This window comes from Brienomyrus brachyistius, chromosome 3 (assembly GCF_023856365.1).
Source record: "Brienomyrus brachyistius isolate T26 chromosome 3, BBRACH_0.4, whole genome shotgun sequence".
Classification (NCBI taxonomy): Eukaryota; Metazoa; Chordata; class Actinopteri; order Osteoglossiformes; family Mormyridae; genus Brienomyrus; species Brienomyrus brachyistius.
This window is the reverse complement of record NC_064535.1, coordinates 15938002-15947400: the sequence shown is the minus strand read 5'-3', so window position 1 is coordinate 15947400 and position 9399 is coordinate 15938002.

Here is a 9399-nt window from a genome sequence, read left to right as displayed (position 1 = left end):
TAACAGGACTGGGTGCCAGTAACAGGAGTGAGTAGAGTCCTCTGGTTTATTGATTTATTAGTGTGAATATTAGTCAGTGTAATACTATTCACCTTTTTTAAGTTTTACAGTTGAAACTACTGAAGTTGGATTTAAGATCAGTTTCACAATGTGGATACCATACTTACGGGGTGCCAATCCACCACTAAGTGCTGCAGAAAAGCAGCGATGTTATTGTGCTCGATGTGATGCTGACCCAGAGAGAAGAGAAAGATATTTAGAGGAGGAATGAGAAAAATACAGGGAGGACCTAGAATCAGGCAGGAAGAAAAGGATCAATGACCTAAGTGAGAGAGAAAAGCGCAGACGATGCAAAAAGTGGAGGGAAACATACCAAAGAATCAAGGACAGGAAAGAAGGTCTGCACCTCATCACCCCTCCACACAGTCCGCAGCTATGACCAGCAAAAGCTGTAGATCCACAACCAAGCACTTCCAAGTGTAGTTTATGAAACGGGTCAAGTGTCAAAGAAAATGTGCAAGGGAGGCAATAGGGCATGTGTGTCTGTTTGTTGCAATGTAACAAAATGTTGTGCATAGGGTTGCAAACCTTGAAGGCAGAAACCAGATTCAAATAGTCAATTAAATGGTGTTAGCTTGCTTTCATTTAACATCTCTGCTAGGTAGCCATTGTATAAATACATTTTAGTTACAGTTATTTTTTGCTGGTTAAACTTTAATGCCATAGATCAAATATATTGAGCCCACTATTCTGATCCAAACTTGACTGGATGTAGTGAGTGGACTCAGATGCAGTATTGCGGCTGTAGTGAGCAGGATTACAGAATTGATCTGTGCAGGGGAGGAATTAAACTACATATAAGTTTCCTGTTAAAGGCTAACCTGCAACTCTGCAAATTTCTAGTTTATTCCAGTTAATTCCCATGGAAAGTTTCCAACTTTGAATTTTGCAACCTTAGTTGTGCAACAACCAAATTTTAGAATGTACTTAGAAAGTAGCTAATAGAAATACACTTGGTTGCATTACAGTATGAAATTCTGCTTATCAAGTCACAGAGATAATGTAACAGTGCATTTTAGCAACTGCAATGTGTTATTGAATGTGATGCACATGTGTGTTTTAGGTCAGTTAGTCTGGTCCGCAAAGGGACAGACATTCCTAATGCCGCAGAGCTGTATGCTGTGTTGCAAAAGGCAGAAACAACAATCATGTTGTTTTTTGTCAGTGTGGAAGCAGTGGAGAAAACAGTTTTGGAGATGCCCAATGATGTGCCACCAATTCCATCCACCATGCATCAGGCAGTGACCTTTGCCCAAGGACAACTGACATACAGGGACGTCAGCTGCTTGTACACAAGAAAACAAAACCTAACCTGTGACTGCTTTAATGCAAGGCATTTCAGGTTCAGTCATGAACAGACGGCTCCCACAGCCATAGAAGTCCAGTCCTGAAGTTGTTGGCAAATGGTGTATGGTGAAGTACGAGGGTGACCTATACCCTGGCATCATCATGGATACAAGTGAAACACATGTTGAGGTCCGTCGCTTGCACAAAACTGGGGTCAACAGGTTTTTCTGCCCAGCACGTGAAGACAAGCTTTGGTACCTTTTTGAGGATGTTTTGTGAATCATCCCATCCCTGAGGCCAATCACATGTCGCTATATGGAAATCAAAAAAGAGCTCTGGGCCACACTAGAGAAGATCTCTTAGAAAAGGCCAGACAAGTTTGTTTTCACGCACACACACACACACGCACGTACATGTGCGTACCTATCCTTATGGGGCCCGCTCATTCACTTCTATGGGAAAAATGGTAATTCTAACTATGACAACCTTAACCCCCCCCCCCAGCCCTAAACATTAACCACAAGTAACCAAGCAAAATACAAGTTTTTGCATTTTTAATTTCTTCATAGCAGTCACTGATTTTTATAAAATAGAGTTTTCCCTTATGGGAACCAGGAAACCGGTCCCCATAATGGAAAAAAAACAGATATTTATCACGTTATCCATAAGGATAAGTATAGCTGCTTGCATACACACTCACACACACACACACACACAAGCACATGTCTCTGTTACGGAGTGTTCATTCCTGTTACCCAGTGTTCATTCCTGTTACCCAGTGTTCATTCTTGTTACTTGATTATTTTTCTTAAAACAAATAAAGATAAACCACTTTTTTCCAATTATGTTTGATCCATAATTTATCAAATTGTTTAATAAATTACATGATAAAAAATTTATCAATTTCAGTTTTGGGTCTTGAAAATATAAAAATCATCTTTTAGAAAAATACAACATGGATGCATATATAGTGATTTTTTTGTCATAAATATCGATTATTTGAACATGTAGTCAACCATTTCTTTAAAATAAACACGTTCTTCAGGGAAAATCAAAGGAATTAGTTGAAATGCTTTTAAACATGCCTTTTAAATGTCACATGACTTTTGGTAACTGGACTGAGAAAAATGTAACCATCTTCGGCTTAGAAACCTTGTAAAAAATTAAATAAAGCTGATTGACCAATGCATCTATTGAATCGTTAAATATGTGTGTTATTAGATGCAGAGTTGAAAAAAGATACAAAATTAAGTTGAATTTGAAAGAGTTACAACAAGGAAATGGCACGCATTCGGTGGAATGGCCCTTATTCAGGGAGGAATTCCCTGTGCTCTCCCAAAATGCACTGCATATTGTAACAGAGAGCATAGAGTCTCAAACTCACACATTCATACTGGAACTGCCAATCGGATGAAGGGAGTCCATGGAGAGTAGAGACACTGTGTATCCCATAATGACACACTGTGAGAAACCTGTCCTTCTAAGGAGGGGTGGTAATAACTGGGGGGGGAGGGGGATCTCAGCACCTAAGAATACATCCCAGGGCCGGTGGAGCTTTTAAGTGACAGCTTAATAATATGTTGGCAAATGTCACCGTGGAACTTGGAGTCAAACTGATAAAAGCATTATCCACCCCACCCGCGACGCCTTGGCTGAGTCGGGGAACTTTTCATTAGGCACTAATAAAAATGCGATTAGATGTGTCTGCGTGACTCGACTCGCAGCTGCTCACGCATTAGTGGCTCTTCTGTGCCCCAATTAAAAAGCACTTCCCTTCCCCTGAAGTAACTTTCAAAAACTCTCACTCAAAGTCTTTTCTAAAAATTCCGCCGTGGAGGAACTTCCACAACTTTTTAAACTTTTTTTCTAATACTGAAAATTTACCTGGAGACATTTGCAAAGTACTGAGAAGCGAATTTATTGATTCTTTGATCCCATTTTAAAAACTCCCTGGAGGGAATTAATCTATCTTGGGTTTCCTGCATCTCTGCATCCACGTCCCAGGCATCCTCTTGATGCATGCGCAAATGCGAACTGTACAGTCTGCTGCCAATGCGAGAGAGGTTAGCTGCAAGAGAATCCTAAGGGATAAGCAACAATGCATCGGAAAATGTAGATGACCACTGTCTCATTTTTTTTTAAAAAAAAGAAAACAGTACTCAATGTATTTTTACAAAAAGCTAGTTGCATGAAAATGCAATTCGCAATACTCAGACCGCTAAAATGCATCTTCTTGAGAAGCGTGAGATCCTCACCTCATTTTTAGTGAACTACTTGTCTACTTCAATCAGTAAACTGGGGTGGGTATAGGCTACATTAGCATGAATTAATAACGCTCTTCATGACTTCACCTGAAAACAGCAGCCAATACTCCTTTGTATGGCTGTGGGATTCTCCTGTTTGTTGCCTCTCATTGCCCATGTGAAAAAAAAATAAATCTGGCAGGAATGCTGAGAACGTAGTGTAACCTCGTACCTGTCTCCGTGTCAACACTGAGAACACCAGTCTAGGAGTGCTATGGTAAAACCTGTTAAAACTACCACCCACTGTCAAAACAGAGGATGCTCACATGGAAACCTGGAAGGTCTTTTTAAATAACTTTCTTATGCTTAGTCTTCAACACTGGAGGTTTTGCTCCAAATCGGCATTAGTAATTGGAGGGAAAAATAATTTTTACTTAAGTGGTTTGCACTCTGGGTAAGGGGTTTGATTCCTGCCTATCATGTGTAAATAATAACCAATCCTTTATTGATCACCATGGGGAAATTCTTTTGTATGTCTTCCTATATTGGCTCTTTGTAGAGCCAGCTGCCCACAATGGGCACCCAGAAAGTTGGGGACCTTCCTCCAGGATCCACAGAAATGCAGAGGTTGGGTTTGAAAAGGCAACCCTGTGAATGCAAGCACACAGGTTTAGCCCACTGAGCCACACACTGCCTCTTGGTGTGTGTGTGTGTGTGTGTGTGTGTGTGTGTGTGTGTGTGTGTGTGTGTGTGTGTGTGTGTGTGTGTGTGTGTGTGTGTGTGTGTGTGTGTGTGTGTGTGTGTGTGTGTGTGTGTGTGTGTGTGTGTGTGTGTGTGTGTGTGTGTGTGTGTGTGTGTGTGTGTGTGTGTGTGTGTGTGTGTGATTACATGTTCCTTCCATGTTTGTGTGAGTAGGCAGGCTAATCGGTACCTGCATTGCTAATGATGTGACTCTGTGCCCTGAGGTGCACTGCTATCCCATTCAGAGGGTCCCTGGGACAGGCTTCAGGCTCTCTGTGAAGCCCCAGGGAAGTGGGTGGTGTCACATTTTTGCTTTGCTATGGGATTATGAAGAATGGATCGATCTTAATACCAAGCATTGCCACAAATTGGAATCCGTCATCCATTCAACTTCAAGCTGCCTGCCAGACACAGACTTCTGTGCTTTTTATAAGAATTTTCTACATTTCTTTGTCATAATCACAGTTTACTCCTTAACTATATAGAAACTTATTTGTAAATAATAATTCTCCCCCTGACTTCCCGGGCAAGGTGTGCACCAGCGTTGTGCCCTGTGCTACTGGGGATAAGGTCTAGGTCACTCATGACTATGCCCAGGATAAGCAGTCTGATAACAGGTTAAGGTTAGAGTTAGGGTTAGGGTTAAGGTTTGGGTTAGAGTTAGGGTTAGGCTTATTCTCCCACATAATCAGGCTGAACACAGCACTGTGTGACTGACAGCCACATAAGATGAGAACCTGTTTAAGAAGGATTGCTCCCCAAAGGGGATGGGGTGTGTCTGCACATGCTCTGATTGTTCTGCAAGGGTATGGCACGTGTTTGTGCCGGTCTAGAGTTCACATCGAAGCCCGATATTTGTTAGGCTGCCAAGACGTGGGTGGTTTCAGGCTGGGCCCAGATGTGTGGCTGGCAAGGATGGTGGGATTCTGGTGCTATTGACACAATTGTGGTACACAGTACAAGCTGTGTACCTTCTGCACATGGCAATGTACAGGCCTCTCACTCAAAAAGCACTCCCCCACATAAAACCTGAGAAAGCCCCCTCTCTGCACAGGGATACGCTCTCCCCCACATAAAACCTGAGAAACCCCCCCTCTGCACAGGGATGGGCTCTCCCCCACATAAAACCCGAGAAAGCCCCTTCTCTGCACAGGGATGGGCTCTCCCCCACATAAAACCTGAGAAACCCCCCTCTATGCACAGGGATAGGCTCTCCCCCACATAAAACCTGAGAAAGCCCCTTCTCTGCACAGGGATGGGCTCTCCCCCACATAAAACCTGAGAAACCCCCCTCTATGCACAGGGATACGTTCTCCCCCACATAAAACCCGAGAAACCCCCCCCTCTGCACAGGGATGGGCTCTCCCCCACATAAAACCCGAGAAAGCCCCTTCTCTGCACAGGGATGGGCTCTCCCCCACATAAAACCTGAGAAACCCCCCTCTATGCACAGGGATAGGCTCTCCCCCACATAAAACCTGAGAAAGCCCCCTCTCTACACAGGGATAGGCTCTCCCCCACGTAAAACCTGAGAAACCCCCCCCCCCCCCTCTGCACAGGGATGGGCTCTCCTCCACATAAAACCTGAGAAACACACCTCTCTGCACAGGGATAGGCTCTCCCCCACATAAAACCTGAGAAAGCCCCCTCTCTGCACAGGGATACGCTCTCCCCCACATAAAACCCGAGAAACCCCCCTCTCGGCACAGGGAGAGGCTCTCCCCCACATAAAACCTGAGAAACCCCCCCCTCTGCACAAGGATAGGCTCTCCCCCACATAAAACCTGAGAAACCCCCCTCTCTGCACAGGGATATAAAATTGTCCTTTATTTGCACAAGTACTCTGGAACTGCTTACAGTTTTTGCATATTCCGTCTCGCTCTCCTTTCAGACATAAACACACATACAGGTCAAAGCGAAGCATTAGACATTTCATTTACCTGGCGCCATATCCAGGTTAAGGGCCTCGCTCATGTCCCTAATGGAACTATTCTACTGATCACAGAATTCAAACTGATGACTGATGATCATGGCACAGAGTCCAACCCATTGAGCTATATACCACCCCATATCGAAACACATAACAACAAAACACATCCCTTACATGTGCTGTGTGGGTCCTCACTTGGGGGGGGGGGGGGTGGGGCTGTCAGTATGATTGACGTCAGTAAGCAGAGGAAATTGCATAGCCCCTTCCTCGCGGGCAAGAGAGCGCCCTGCCGACATGCGAGGATAAGAAGGTGTCGCGATGGAAATGTCAGTGAGCGACGTGCGGTGACTCTCAGGGAGGCCAGCACTATTATCGATGGAGAGTGAGCGTCTATAATGGCTCAAGGGGATGGAAATGAATGCCCGAATCAGTCCAGGCCTCTACATATGGAAGCACAAAGCCATACGCTCCAGAAAAGTAGGCCATGATTGCAGTTTTGCGATTATACTTTTTCGGAAAAACTTTTCTTTTTCCAGACTAAAGGAAACCTTTTCAACTTTCATGTTCCACTTCCACTTTCTGCTATGAGTCTAAGTCAGATGCAGCTTTGATCACATTGAATCTAGTTAATCTGAAAAAGCCAGGGGGCAAATAAAGCAAAGTAAGGCTGGAAAAATATATATATATTAATTCTTTTCATCCTTTATTTAAATGGGTCATATACTGTGGTTGAGAAATTGGTAGTGAGTTAATGGAAAGGTTTGTCGAGGTAACTAACTACACGTATCAGAATATGACACTTCCAGGCTTGTGGGTGACCTGGACAAAATGAAAGTGTACTGTACCACACTCTGGCTAAGGTGAAGAAGGTATAGAATCATCCCCTTATTTCAGGGAGAGCCAATCTTACCCACAAAGGACCGGTGTGTATGCAAGTTTTTGGGATAACCTTTAGGTCAGCTGTTGAAATCCAGGTGTGAGAACTCTTCAGCCAATCAGCTCTCTATTTAGTAATCTAATTAGGAAGTTGAAGTGAAAACCCACATTCACAACAGGCCTCTCTGGATAAGATTGGCCACCCCTGCCTTATTTAGTCAGGGGCTGGCTCACGATGAACCCACAGCATTTCCTGTGGCAGATGAAAACCTGCATATTCTAGCCTGCTTGACCACTGTCAAACACCCCTGGTCATGCAGGTGTGCAGTGACGTTGGACCTGCCGGGTGCTTTAGGACTATCGACATAAGGCGCCCCTGAGCCCTCCTGAGAATGCAGAATCTCCAGCAAGAAGCCCGACGGTCCACACAAGGCTTTGGCGGATAATACTAAGAAAATTACAGTAGGGTTATCAATCTCAGTCAGTAATAAAATTTGACAGCTTGAGTCTGCATGAATACATTACCTTTATTTAGCAGAGATTTCTGTGGGGGTCAGCAGATACACAGAACACCGAGCGAATCCTCTCATCTTTAAAACTAACAGCTCATGAGACAGAGAAGTTACATTAACGGAAAAAAAAAAAAATCTCCTCAGGCATAAAGAGGATCTGCAGTGGAGCAGCAGTGGAGGAGCAGTGGAGGAACAGCCAGGAGGAAGGCATGTCTCACATGTCCAGATACAGCTCTCATGATAGATTTTTATTTACTTACTCATCTCTAATAATAACCCACCCAGCTGGCAGTTACTCTGGAAAAAAGTCATTAGGTTTAAGACCCATCAGTGTGTATAAATATGCTTCATAATCATTTACAATACACACGAGGTCCATCAAGCAAATTACAAAACATATACTGATAATATTTAACACTGGGTTTATGCAAGCAGTAAGTCCAGGGAAGGAGAGGTTGTACATACACTATATGGACAAAAGTATTGGGACACCTGGCCATTACACCTGCAGGAACTGTTATGGCATCCCATTCTAAATCCATAGGCATCAATATGGAGTTGGTCCTCCCGGATTCAACTGATTCTCTTCTTGGAAAGTTTTCCATAAGATTTTGGAATGTGTCGGAATTCTTGCCCATTCATCGAGAAGAGCATTTATGAGGTCAAGGCTCTGTGCAGGCCAGTCAAGTTCTTCCACATCAAACTCACTCGACCATGTCTTTATGGACCTTGCTTTGTGCACTGGGACACAGTCATGCTTCCCCAACCTGTTCCCACAATGCTGGAAGCATAGAATTGTCCAAAAAAATCTTGATATGCATACCAAGACATGTGCTTCTTATGGGCTAATTAGAAAAGGAACCGCAAACATTAGATTATTATAGTAATGTATGGTGTCCATAAACACATTGAAAGTTACATAAGGGAATGTTTCCACCTTCAGTGACAATGTTCCAGTCCTCAGTGTCATGCCCCGATCGTTCTGATCCTCCTGTGTGCCACGCCCCCTCATTTACCTCATGTGGAATCGCCGTGTTGTCAGCTGTTTCTAATGTATTTAAATGAGTTTCTGTGAGTCATTGAAGTCATTCCATCCTGTTGTTCCGTGTCCCTGAGTGTGTCTTACCTGAATAAACCCCGTGTTCACCTGACTCCCAGGACTCCTGTGCCTGCTTCCCCGCTCCATAAACTGGAGACGTGACACTCAGTAATCTTCGCAAAAACAAAAACAGAAAGGACAGTGAGGAGGTTAGGTCTGTGTCACTTCAGGATTTGAGTATTTTGGTTTGCATTTCACATATTCATGCCAGAACCCGCAGATCGCTGGACGGCTAACACTGTTGCCTCACACATTTAGGCTTTGGATTTGATTCTTACTCCTGGCTTCAATTTCCTCTTCTGTTCCAATAACATGTAGCTGTAAGTGTGTGTCTACAGTGTAATAGGCTGGCATCATACCCAGAATGCATCTCTGCTTCTTGGGATGTGCTCCAGGCCCACTAGACGTAGGCCTTCACTGGATAAATGGCTTTGGAGGATAAATAGATGTAAAAAAAAATTCTCTTCTTTCTGGATTAAATATGGCTATTGATTCCTAATATGGTTTTTAAATAATTAAAAAAAATCATACTAGCTTAGTGGCACCATTACATAGCTAACTATGCTTATTACAGCTGAAAAATTAAAATCAAAATTTGGTTAATGATAGCTAAAGAAACACTTGAATTATAAGAGGCAAACAGGCTTTCTG